We start from the raw sequence: 13,027 nt of genomic DNA, 5'->3' as shown, positions 1-13,027 counted from the left end.
TTATCGGATTTGCTGAAATTTGAGACAGTGAGTTGTGTTAGGCCCTTCGACATATTTTTGTAATATGGCACAGATCGGTCCAGATTTGGATATAGCTGCCATATAAACCGATCTCTCGATTTAAGGTCTTGCCCCCATAAAAGGCGCATTTACTGTCCGATTTTGCCGAAATTGGGAACAGAAAGTTGTGTTAGGTCCTCCGACATCCTTCTTCAATTTGTCCCAGATCGGTCCAGATTTGTATATAGCTGTCATATAGACCGATACGCCGATTTAGGGTCTTAGGCCCATAAAAGCCACATTTATTATCCGATTTTGCTGAAATTTGAGACAGTGAGTTGTCTTAGGTTCTCCGACATCGTTCTTAAATTTGGCTCAGATCGGTTCAGATTTGGATATAGCTGCCATATAGACCGGTCGCTCGATTTAAGGTCTTGCCCCCATTTACTGTCCGATTTTGCCAAAATTTGGGACAGAGAGTTGTGTTAGGTCCCCCAACATCCTTCTTCAATTTGGCTCAGATCGGTCAAGATTTGGATATAGCTGTCATATAGACCGATCTCTCTATTTAAGGTTTTGGGCCCATAAAAGGCGCATTTATTGTCCGAAGTCGGCGTTATTTGGTACAGTGAGTTAGGATAAGCCCCTCGACATAGTTCTGCAATATGGCACCGATCGGTCTAGATTTGGATATAGCTGCCATATGGATCGATCTCTCGATTTGGGGTTTTGAGCCCAACAAAGGTGCATTTATTATCCGATTTCGCCGTTAGTTGGGAAAGTGAGTTAAATTAAGCTCCTCGACATAGTTCTGCAATATGACACAGATCGGTCCAGATTTGGATATAGCTGCCATATAGACCGATCTGTCGATTTAAGATTTTGGCCCCATAAAAGGCATATTTATTGTCAAATTTCGCTGAAATTTGGAACAATGAGTTGTGTTAGGCTCTTCGACATTTTTCTGAAACTTGACCCAAATCGGATTTCACTGAAATTTGACACAGTGACTTATGTTAGGCTTTTCGACATCCGTGTCGTATATGGTTCAGATCGGTTTATTTTTAGATATAGCTCCTAAAAAGACCAATAATTTGTTATACACAATTGAACAATGATTTGTATACATTTTTTTCAAAATCGGAACATATTTCGATATTGCTGCTATGCATATGCATATGCATTATGCATAAGGTATACATTTTTCACCGGATTTTGAAGAAAGGTGGTTAATGTTTATATCCGAGGTGGTGGGTATCCAAAGTTCGGCCCGGCCAAATTTAACGCCTTTTTACTTGTTTTTTTTTTTTATTTTATATTTGTAATTATAATTTCTCAAAATTTTTCTTTAATTGAAAGTCTGCTGTTAATTTGAAATTTTAAGTTTCATATACATGCATTTAAATATAATTATTATGCTACTTGCTTTTATGTCTCATTGTTGTGCACCACTGTGCATGAAAATGCCATACATCTTCAAGCTCTTTGCTGGCAAACGCCATTATTATCCGCCTACTTTGTTGTTATAGTCCTCCCCTTTTAAACGCCCCAAAGTATCATAATGACAAAATTACAAACCATTAAATCAAGTCGGAAACGTACGTTGGCTACACCAACAGCATCAACCAACATCACAAGAGGCAGTGATACATTGTGCGAATTGTGTGCACTACAAATGTAGTCGGGTTCGTTCATTTCAGTCGTTCGCTGTATGCCGATAATTAGTAAAGAACAAAAAAAAAATAATCTGAAGATTAAATCTGTTTTAAATGCGAACAGCAACAACGACAACAGCAAAAACAACAGCAAGGATCAACCAAAAAGAAACATAAAAACATTTACATTATGTGTATCCCCTCACATGGATAATGACAGCTTGTTCTCTTTTTGGTTTCGACTCTGAATTTGTTCGGTTGGGTTTATTTCAGCTTTTGTTATTGTCTTCGTCGTCGTTTGTTGTTGTTGTTGCCGTTGCTGTTGTTTGATATCAAAGACAATGTGAGTCGTCTGGTTCATGGGATCTCGTTATGTAACACGCGCAAAGCCATCCGCCAAGGACATCCGGAACGCGCGGCTATACACCAACCATTCATCCATCCATGCATACACCTTCTGCTCCTTCCCCCATGCTTGGCAGCATTAACTTTAGGCCATGGTGATTGGTACATCGCCTGTTGTGGTACACAAGCCCATGTTGCGTATACATAACTTCATCTCTTCTCACCCTCCTCTCTTGTGAATGTGTGCTGGATATCGACATTTCAACAGCTTTGGTGGTGTGCGTGTATTTCCACACCCCCTTTCGCACATTAAGAGTTCATTATAAAACGAGATATGTTTAAATAGATGCGAACCACAACTCTCGGATGGAAGCTGTATGTATCCCACATATACAATTACAAATATAAACGCACACACTTACGCATACTACATGCATACCTTACGCACTCATTTACAACGATATTCACTTAAAGTAGCAAGCAGTTTACGAGCTGATAAGACAGGCGTGTGCAAACACTTTATTATAATGTCAACTGGTAAGTGAATACCGCCCTCGCCACACTGCTCCCCTCCTTTCCCATATCTCACCCACAATTTCAATTTACTCGCACTCATTTCTTCGTTAGACCTTTTTTAAGGGCCAAAAAAAAATATGTTCGGCGTGTAATCTTAGCTTATTATCATCACCGTGTTAATGGTTTTAATGACTTGTCCACTGATATGTGACAGGATGAGGTTTTTATTAAAGACAAGGATGAACCAACTGGGTACAGTAGGTCATAGTTTTAATACATACTTGAAATTGTTAACACATACAATATGCTCTCAAACATGAGAACATTAGCAAAATTATTTATTATATTCTCCAGCGCAGGAAGGAGGGCGCTAGTAGAGCCTCGGAGTATTAAAGGGTAATTTTTTTGAGGTTAGGATTTTCATGCATTAGTATTTGACAGATCACGTGGGGTTTCAGACATGGTGTCAAAGAGAAAGATGCTCAGTATGCTTTGACATTTCATCATGAATAGACTTACTAACGAGCAACGCTTGCAAATCATTGAATTTTATTACCAAAATCAGTGTTCGGTTCGAAATGTGTTCATTCACCGTTCAGCGATGAGGCTCATTTCTGGTTGAATGGCTACGTAAATAAGCAAAATTGCCGCATTTGGAGTGAAGAGCAACCAGAAGCCGTTCAAGAACTGCCTATGCATCCCGAAAAATGCACTGTTTGGTGTGGTTTGTACGCTGGTGAAATCATTGGACCGTATTTTTTTCAAAGATGCTGTTGGACGCAACGTTACGGTGAATGAACACATTTCGAACCGAACACTGATTTTGGTAATAAAATTCAATGATTTGCAAGCGTTGCTCGTTAGTAAGTCTATTCATGATGAAATGTCAAAGCATACTGAGCATCTTTCTCTTTGACACCATGTCTGAAATCCCACGTGATCTGTCAAATACTAATGCACGAAAATCCTAACCTCAAAAAAATCACCCTTTAGTTTAAGACCCTATAAAGTACGAGAGTACACAACAATGCGATTACTGCCTTAGGTGTTTGTTCACAATGGCAATGTGGCGGTTTAGAATTCGCACCCTCTTTCCAATCTAACCTAAATCCATAGCTGGATGAAAATAAATAGCTCCAGTAAATGGCCGCTTGGCTAATTTGGAAAATATGTCGCCCTATCAATGGAAAGAAACAAATCGTAGGGCAAAGATTCCTGAAGATAGCCAATTTCAACAGTTGCGTTGAAATTGAAAGTTCACTGAAACAGCCCTTCATGACCTAGTCTGCTACATAGAGATTTCTCTCGCTGTCAATAAATAACAAATGGTAGCTTGAGACTTGACACATGAGGCAGCCGGAGGCTCTATGCATCAATTCTTCAGTAAGAAAATTAAATCTATATGTCTACAAAAGTGGTTCAGCAGGAGGACATCTCAAGGAGGGGTATTGTCTCTCCTACTTTGGAATAAATATCTTATATATAACCAGTAAGAACGTGCTAAGTTCGACCGGGCCGAATCTTATATACCCTCCACCATGGATCGCATTTGTCGAGTTCTATGCGCGGTATCTCTTTTTAGGCAAACAAAGAATATTGAATAAGAACTGTTATGCTATTGGAGCCATATCGAGTGATAGTCCGATTCGGACCATAAATGAATGCTGAGCATTGTAGAAGTCATTGTGTAATATTTCAGTCATTGTTTAAAATTTCAGTCCATTCGGATAAGAATTGCGCCTTATTTTGTTAACATTTTGGGTAATAGAGTCTAAACATTTCCCTTTTTTTCTACGTCTTGAAAGCGAAAGCTCAGTGGAGCGGGTTTGATTGAAAATTTAGCTCAAAGATAAGAAGACTCCTTTTTAATAGTCGAGCCCAAGTAGCGTGCTGATAAGCACATATTTTTTTTCGTTTAGTTCGCCAAGTCATTGAAAAGAGCTGATTTTATAAGGGCAAAATATCTGTTTTGAATGACTTGACAAACGAATCGAGTGACAACAAGTAAAAGAGTTAAAATGGATCTCATTTGTCATTTTTTTGTCCGATATCTCTTTATAGGCAAACAAAGGATAATGGATAAAAATAGCAATGCTATTGGAGCTATTTCAGGTTATCAACCAATTCGGAACATGCTTGGTTTGGCTGTTGGAGACCATAGTAGATATGACTGCGCAAAATTTCGTTGAAGTCTTAACAAAATATCTTATACAAAATTTGAGACAAATCGGATAAGAATTGCGGCGTTTAGGGGCTCAAGAGGTCAAGATCCAAAATCGGATTATATGGTAGCTATATCAAAACATAGACCAATATGACCCATTTTAAAATCCCAACTGACCTACACTAATAGGAAGTATTTATGCAAAATTTCATGCGCCTATCTTTATCCTTTCGAAAGTTAGCGTGCTTTCGAATGGGCCGAAAGTTTTTGTACTGAAGTCTTAAATGGATAATGATTATTGTCGCAACTATTATTGAAGGAATATCCAGTGCAGAAAAATGTTTCTGATATTTTTGGCATGGGTAAGCCGAAGATGCTTACCCATGCGCAACGGTAACCGCCGTAGTCCGACAAAACTGGAAATTCGATTGAATTCAAAAATAGACAAAAAGATGACAATGTGATAGGAATCAATAGCGAGCATCACCAACAACAAATTCAGCGCCATCTATTGGGAGATAGAAATTATTTGAGTGGCCAAGCAAACCCGAACAAAAAAAAATGAGAGCGAGTGTGTTCAAAGTTAATCATATGCTTTTCACTACTGTTTTGACTAGTTGTCTGCCCTTCGCATAAATAAAATAGAGGAACTAACCTTTTACTGTTTTTGGTATTATTTGTTTAACCCTCCTACCCTAGGACAAGCTTCCACAATAGTCCAAAAGTTCTATAAAACATGGCCGCAAAATATATGCGTAACTTAGTGAATGCAAAGAAGAGTAATTGAAATTCATATGGTGGTGGGTCTAGGTACCGACGGGTCCGGCTCGACCCCAAAAGCATCACCCAAAAACAAAAGTATGCCGATCGGGACAATATGGGACTCAAATGAAAGGTATTAGGGAGTAGATTACGAATATGGCCTGGAAGAAGCAGTACGCTATAGAATTTGTGGATATCCTACGAGGGCGGACCTTCCCCCTTATCCCAAAAGTACCACACAAAAATAAATGTGGACCGATCGGGCCAATGTGGAATTCAAATGAAAGGTATTCGGGAGTAGAGTATTAATTTGATAATAAACATTGGGTCCAGGTACCTAGACGGCCGCCCCTACCCAAAACTCCATCAAATATGCATATTAGAAAATAATGGCAATAGGGGACTCAAATGAAAGGTATTAGCGCGAAGATTACGAATATGGTGTGGAAGGAGAAAAAGGCTATATAATTTGTTGTTGTTGTTATCGGAAAGAGGACTCAAATGAAAGGTATTAGCGCGAAGATTACGAATATGGTGTGGAAGGAGAAAAAGGCTATATAATTTGTTGTTGTTGTTATCGGAAAGAGGAAGTCATGACAATATGGGACTCCAAAAACCTTCCCCAAATGAGAATATTTGCCAATCATGGCTATGGGGTAAATAATTAGCCACCAAGAGATAACGGCCATTAATGGTTTGAGGCTGATAGATTTCGCCGCGGCAAAAAAACATGGTGGTTAGTAGCATCAGATTTCAGCATAAAAATATTCACAAAGCCACATGGCTGTCAACCGATCAAAACACGAGTAACCAAATTGTTCACGTTGTGATAGGTGGAAGGCACTCATCCAGCGTGTTAAGTGTACGATCGATCCGTGGAGCGAAAGTTGATTCGGATCATTACCTTGTTGCAGCAAAGGTTCGCACCCTTTTGAACATGGCGAAGAAAGTAAGAACTGACACTGCACGGAAGCTGGACATTGAAAAGCTGCAAATACAACAAATGGCAACGGCATACTCCACTCGACTGACCCAACTGCTTGATGAAAACACTCCTACTTCCGATGATATAATGGCGCCGTGGCAAACCATTGCCCGTTCCCTGGAAAATGTCGCGAAATCCGTAATTGGGTACCGGAAGCCTCCCCCAAAAAACCCATGGTACGACCAAGAGTGTCGAGATACTGCTGAAGCCAAGAGTGCGGCATCTAGAGCAACCCTGCAATCAGAAGCAATGAGTCAGATGAAAGAGAGGTATCGGGAAAGTGGTGGAACGTCAATTCCGCAGCAAGAAAAGGGAAATGGAAAGACATGAGTGTGAGAGAATTGAGATGTACAGGAGTCAGAATGAAGTCCGGAAATTCTACAAAGAATTAAACATCAAACCGATGGCTTTGATGCAGGCATATACTACAGCAGAGGCAAAAAAAGAATGGAACCATGCTGTTGATATGAAAAGAACATTTTACCCAACTGCTAGTGTCCGACGTTGGCGGCGAAGAGGATAGCGTAGAACCAATCCCAGATGATGATATAGAATGTTTACCTCTTAGTCAGAATGAGGTCCAAATAGCAGTGACCCGACTTAAGAACAACAAGGCAGCAGGAGCCGACGGTTTACCCGTTGAACTACTTAAAATCGGAGGCGACACGCTGTTAAGGCGTATGCATCAGCTTGTTTGCGCAATCTGGCTAGAACAACTTATACCAAATGATTGCAACCTCAGCATACTATGTCCCGTACACAAAAAGAAGACAAGACGGAATGTGTCAACTACAGAGGAATAAGTCTCCTCGTCATTACATACAAGAACGACGAATCGAAAGAAAGTCAGTGAAATTGGGTTTGGCAGTAAATGGAGATAAAACGAAATGGATGGTATCAATTTCCAAAACGCCTTGTACAACCGAGCAGATAAAGAAAATGGAGAAAGTTAGAAACCACAACTTTGAGATAGTCAGCAACTTTATCTATCACGGCACCACCAAAGCCGAAACGAATGACACCAGTTTTGAGATTAAGCGAAGAATAATACTGGCAAATAGATGCCACTTTGGACTTGTAACTACAGACGAAGATTACACTATAAAAGGCACTAATACTACCCGTGCTGTTATATTATTCTGAAGCATGGGTACTTGTGAAAGTAGATGAGGCAGTGCTTGGAGTATTTGGGAGAAAGATTCTTCGTAAAATATATGGACCAGTTTGCATTAATGGAGAGTATAGGCAACGTATGAACCACGAGCTGTATGATGACGATACCATGGTTACACGCATCAAAATACAACGGCTGCGTTGGCTAGGTCATGTTGTCAGAATGGATGAAGAAGCTCCATCGAAGAAGTCTTTTGAAGGCAAACACGGTGGTACACGCAAACCGGGAAGACCAAAGGCCCGATGGAAAGATCAAGTTGTGGGAGACACCTCGAAACTTGGTGTCAGAGATTTTAGAATGAGCGCAGAACGCTATTCTACGTTCGGCTATTTTATATGACAGCTTCATCTAAATGTGGTCCGATCTGAACCATATTTGTGTCCTATGTTGGGTGTCGTAAAATTGCTCACCGTTTCTAATTTCAGCGAAATCTGTATGGGCATCAGACCCTTTATTTGGGGATTGGTCTATATGGCAGCTATATCTAAATATTGTCCGATTTAATCCATATTGAGGTCAGATGTCGGAAAGCTTAATACTACTCACTGTTTCAAATTTCAACGAAATCGGTTAAAACATAAAGCTTTTATGGGCTTCAGACCTTTAATCGGGAAATCGGTCTATATGGCAGCTATATCTAAATATAGTCCGATCTGAAATATATTTGGGTCAGATATTAGAAAGCCTTAAGCTACTCACTGTTTCAAATTTCAGGGAAATCGGATAAAAAATAAAGCATTTATGGGCATTAAACCCTTTATAGGCAGATCAGTCTATACAGCAGCTATATCCAAATATGGTCCGATTTGGCCCGTTCAAGAACTAAACCAGCGTGCACCAAAAATACATAACTGTTCCGAATTTCAGCTCAATATCACAATTTTTGAAGGCTGTAGAGGGATTACAACAGGCGGACGGACAGACACACGGACATCGTTAAATCGTCTTAGAAATTTATACCGACGATGTGTTGCAAACGGAATGATTAAATGAATATAGCCCCTTTCCTACGGTGGGTATAACAATGTTGCATATTTATTCCAAAATCCATTTGTCATATGAATTTGTTTGTGTGTATGACACGATTTATATAACTCTTAGAGTTGCTATTTTTATACCCTCCACCATTGGATAAGGTTACACTAATTTCGTCATTCTATTTGTAACACCTCGAAATATGCGTCTGAGACCCCACAAAGTTTATATATTCTTGATCGTCATGTCATTCTAAGTCGATCTAGCCATGTTCGTCCGTTTGTCTAAAGCACGCTAACTTTCGAAGGAGTAAAGCTAGGTGCTTGAAATTTTGCACAAATACTTTTTATTAGTGTAGGTCGGTTGGGATTGTAAATGGGCCAAATCTGTTCATGTTTTGATATAGCTGCCATATAAACCGATCTTGGGTCTTGACTTCTTGAGCCTCTAGAGGGTGCAATTCTTTTCCGATTTGACTGAAATTTTGCACAAGGTGTTTTGGTATTACTTTCAACAACTGTGATAAATATGATTAAATCAGTCTATGTTCCGATATAGCTGCCATATAAACCGATGTTGGATCTTGACTTCTTGACCCGCTAGAGGGCGCAATTCTAGTCCGATTTGGCTGAAATTTTGCATGAGGTGTTTTGTTATCATTTCCAACAACTGTGATAAATATGGTTTAAATTGGTCTATGTGTTGATATAGCTGCCATATAAACCGATCTTGGGTCTTGACTTCTTGAGACTCTAGAGGGCGCAATTCTCATCCGATTTGGCTGAAATTAAGCATGAGGTGTTTTGTTATGATTTCCAACAACTGTCCTTGGTATGGCGCAAATCGGTCCATAACCTGATATAGCTGCCATATAAATCGATCTGGGATCTTGACTTCTTGAGCCTCTAGAGGGCGCAAATCTCATCCGATTAGGAAGAAATTTTGTACAACGGCTTCTCGTCCGATTTGACTGAAATTTTGCACATGGTGTTTTGGTATCATTTCCAACAACTGTGGTAAATATGGTTTAAATCGGTCTATGATTTGATATAGCTTTCATATAAACCGATCTTGGATCTTGACTTCTTGAGCCAATAGAGCGCGCAATTCTCACCCCATTTGACTGAAATTTTGCAAGAGGTGTTTTGTTATGACTTCCAATAACTGTGCTAAGTATGACGCAAATCGGTACATAACCTGACATAGCTGCCATATAAACCGATCTGGGATCTTGACTTCTTGAGCCTCTAGAGGGCGCAATTCTCATCCGATTTTTCAGAAACTTCGTACAACGGCTTCTCTCATGACTTTCAACATACGTGTCTATATAAAAGTCTGGATCGATTAATAGCTTGATACAGCTCCCATATAATCCAATCCCCCGATTTTGCTTCTTGAGTCCCTACAAGGCGAAATTCTTATCCGAATGGACTGAAATACCCAAAACACAATGCCTTCTACAATGTTCAGCATTCAATTTATTTATGGTCCGAATCGGACTATAACCTGATATAGCTCCAATAGCATAACAGTTCATATTCAATATTCTTTGTTTGCCTAAGAAGAGATACCGCGCTAGAAATCGACATATGCTATCCATGGTGGAGGGTATATAAGTTTCGGCCCGGCCGAACTTAGCACGCTCTTACTTTTTGAAATTACATATGACATAAAAGCAGCTTGAGAACGAATGAATGTTGGATGGAGTCGTAACAAAACATTAAGGCACAATAATTGCTCCCCCTACAGGCTCTAAAGGTCAAATCGGGAAATCAGGCAGTTATATCAATACATAGACTGATTTTAATTTGGCCCATTAAAATCCCAACCGAATTCTCTCCACAAAATAAGAACTATTTGGATGGACTACGAATGTCACCGTGGTCAAGGTATACATACTAAGAACAATATTTCGCGGAACTACAAAAGAAATAACAAAGTAAAGGGTATCCACACTCAACATTTCTTGTGACAATTAAAAAAATTCCATAAAGGCACATCAATAAAATTAGAATACCTTAAATGCTCTGAAACTTGCAATGCAAGTGAGCTTAACTTGATTATGCTCTGTAAAATCAAGTTTGAAAAAACAATGTCCATTTCCTTCCCCATTCAATGAATATCGTCTAAAGTCAACTCACTGTCAACTTACCTTATTTTGTTGTCGATTGTATCCAAAAAGTGAAGAAATTTGATGAGTTTGCTCGTTTTGTTTGGAAATTTTTTTTCTTTTCTTGTTTCCTTCGATTAATTAAAATTGAAATATTTAAGCGACGCTTTGCACAAATGGACTGCAAATGAATTTTTGTTTTCGTTTTGTTTTTTATTGTTTTCCGTATTTTAGATTGGCGCGCAGCGCACTTTTGTTAGTCTCACACACACACTTTCACTTGCAGCGGATGTGCCGATAATTTGTCAACACAACTACCGACCACACAAAAGCCGAACACTCACACAACAACGGAAGAAGCTAAAGGACAGGAAACTAAAGGTTTGTTTGCCCTTTAAAGTATGCACTATTTTTGCAGGGTTCCTGTAGACGCGTCACTTCACTACGGACACACACACACGCACGTTATACACACGGCTACACGTGGGGCTTTTACTGCGGACAGGTGAACAACGCTGTTTTCCAAACTGAAGGAGTTTGCTTGAGTGACGATGTTCGCAACGAAAACGAAACCGAAACAAAATTTCAATAATTTCCGCTTGAAAATGTCCGATTCACTCCTTTGGTGGTAGAGGAGAAGAAGGAAATAGCCGTCGACGTCTTTGTCGTTGTGGTAGTTTTGTTGGTTTTTCGGTTTTCTGTTGTTTTTTGGCCGCCTCAGTGTGTGAGTCAGTGTCCTGGCTTTGGCAATAGACAAGGACTACAATCCCCAAAAATCAAATACCCCGAATATGGAGACTCTTTTAGGTCTGGCCTCACGTCGTTCGTTGGTATGTCTTTGCCAAAGAAAGAAGTGCAAAAAAAAAAAAGTCCAATTCGCAGCCAAGCAAAGGAAACTGGTTGAAGCAACAAGCTCTGGTGGCCAACTTTTTCGTATTGCGGTAACGAATGTGTGGTGCAACCGTAGACTCGTCGGCAGTGTCTGATGGGATATGACCACTTGGTGGCAGACAATATCAAGTTCCGATACTCGAACACGCACAAACACACAAACGAATACACTTGCGCTCTCCACTAAGGATGTAGTTAAGGATGTGCTCTGTGTGTATGGGTGAAGGTGCGCTCCAAACACTTTTTGTCGACCAGACCGTTAAAGGTTTAAATTTTGATTAAACATGTCCTGGCGCTCATATGTCCTGGTACTACCACCTATTCTTCTTTTTCTTCTTCCTTCACTTATAATTTCGTTTTGCTCAATTTGACTGGATGTCCTTAAAGCTCCGTAGGAAAGACAATAATAACAATGGCAGCAGCATTCCAGCACTAAGTCCAAGTGGGTGGGTGGAACTGTGAGTTGCAGAGCTCGTCCTCGTCGTCTTGAAAATGAAATGTCCTCGCCAGTGAAGTTTCGAGCCAGACACTGGGGGATGTTGGAATATTTACAACTTATAGCTGCCGTTGTCTTTCGGCAGTCGCGTCGCACTCTTAACCGCAAAATGTTGGCCAATATGTTTGTTGTTGTTCTTGTTGGCAAAAGAACCAAAGCAGCCAAACAACAACAAATAGTTGTTCATCATATATTCCAATGAGCTGGTACTCCTGGGTTTTCTTTGCAATTCACACAGCGACAGCAGCGGATCATCCATTTCGCTTTTAAGATGGCGTCGTTAGGTTGCGGTTCGATAATAATTCACTCCTCCCACTGTTTGCCCAAAAGGTATTCCTTGAAAATACGACGTTTATGAAACATCACACAGAGATCTGTATCTCTGTGGCCCATTGAGAGTGTGTGTGTGTCTGTCTGTCTCTCTGCAAGTGTGTTTAAGGCACAACCACCACCAAAAAGGACACCAGTTAACCATGGAGCAGATGATACGTTATTGGTATGTGTATGTATGTAAGGTTTTTGTTGTTGTTTAATCCCTGCAAGGATGCCCCTTAGTTTGTCACATTGCCATGTGGTTATTGTTTTGTGGCGGTTTGATAAGCGTCTGCGCACAAAAATCCTACTTTCACCATCGCCGCACAAGAAGGCGGAGTTACGCACTTTCCCTCCTGTCCGTCCGATGCCTCGTGCTCACTCTGTGCTTGCCACACAACTGTGGATGCTAGCGATAATGTGAATCTTAAATTTTTCATTAAATATGCAAACATTTTCGTTTTAATTTTGTCGCTCTCAAGTAAATTCTTTGAAACGGTTTTTCACACTTTAAAAATATCCATGGCCGGACTATTGCCGCTAGCCCTTTGGAGTGACCAACATTTGAAAAGAATCTGTGTGTGCCTGTGTGTGTAAGTGCTAGACGCCACCGGGCACGTCCATTGAAATGAAACAAGACAC

General features: G+C 40.1%; 1 protein-coding gene across 1 annotated transcript in view; it reads right to left on the bottom strand.

Annotated features, from left to right (window-relative positions):
- LOC106094248 (DNA-binding protein D-ETS-3) overlaps positions 1-12,147 on the bottom strand; it is a 162,875-nt gene extending 150,728 nt beyond the window's left edge. The window contains exon 1 of the mRNA XM_059360630.1: positions 10,729-12,147. The gene's annotated coding sequence lies outside the window, so the exon portion shown is untranslated. The remainder of the gene's footprint in view (positions 1-10,728) is intronic.
- Between the last annotated feature and the right edge of the window lie 880 nt (positions 12,148-13,027).

The sequence above is a fragment of the Stomoxys calcitrans genome, chromosome 1 (genome assembly GCF_963082655.1).
Source record: "Stomoxys calcitrans chromosome 1, idStoCalc2.1, whole genome shotgun sequence".
In the NCBI taxonomy this organism is placed as follows: domain Eukaryota; kingdom Metazoa; phylum Arthropoda; class Insecta; order Diptera; family Muscidae; genus Stomoxys; species Stomoxys calcitrans.
The sequence above is the reverse complement of the archived record's forward strand: the minus strand, read 5'-3'. Positions and strand labels throughout refer to the sequence as shown.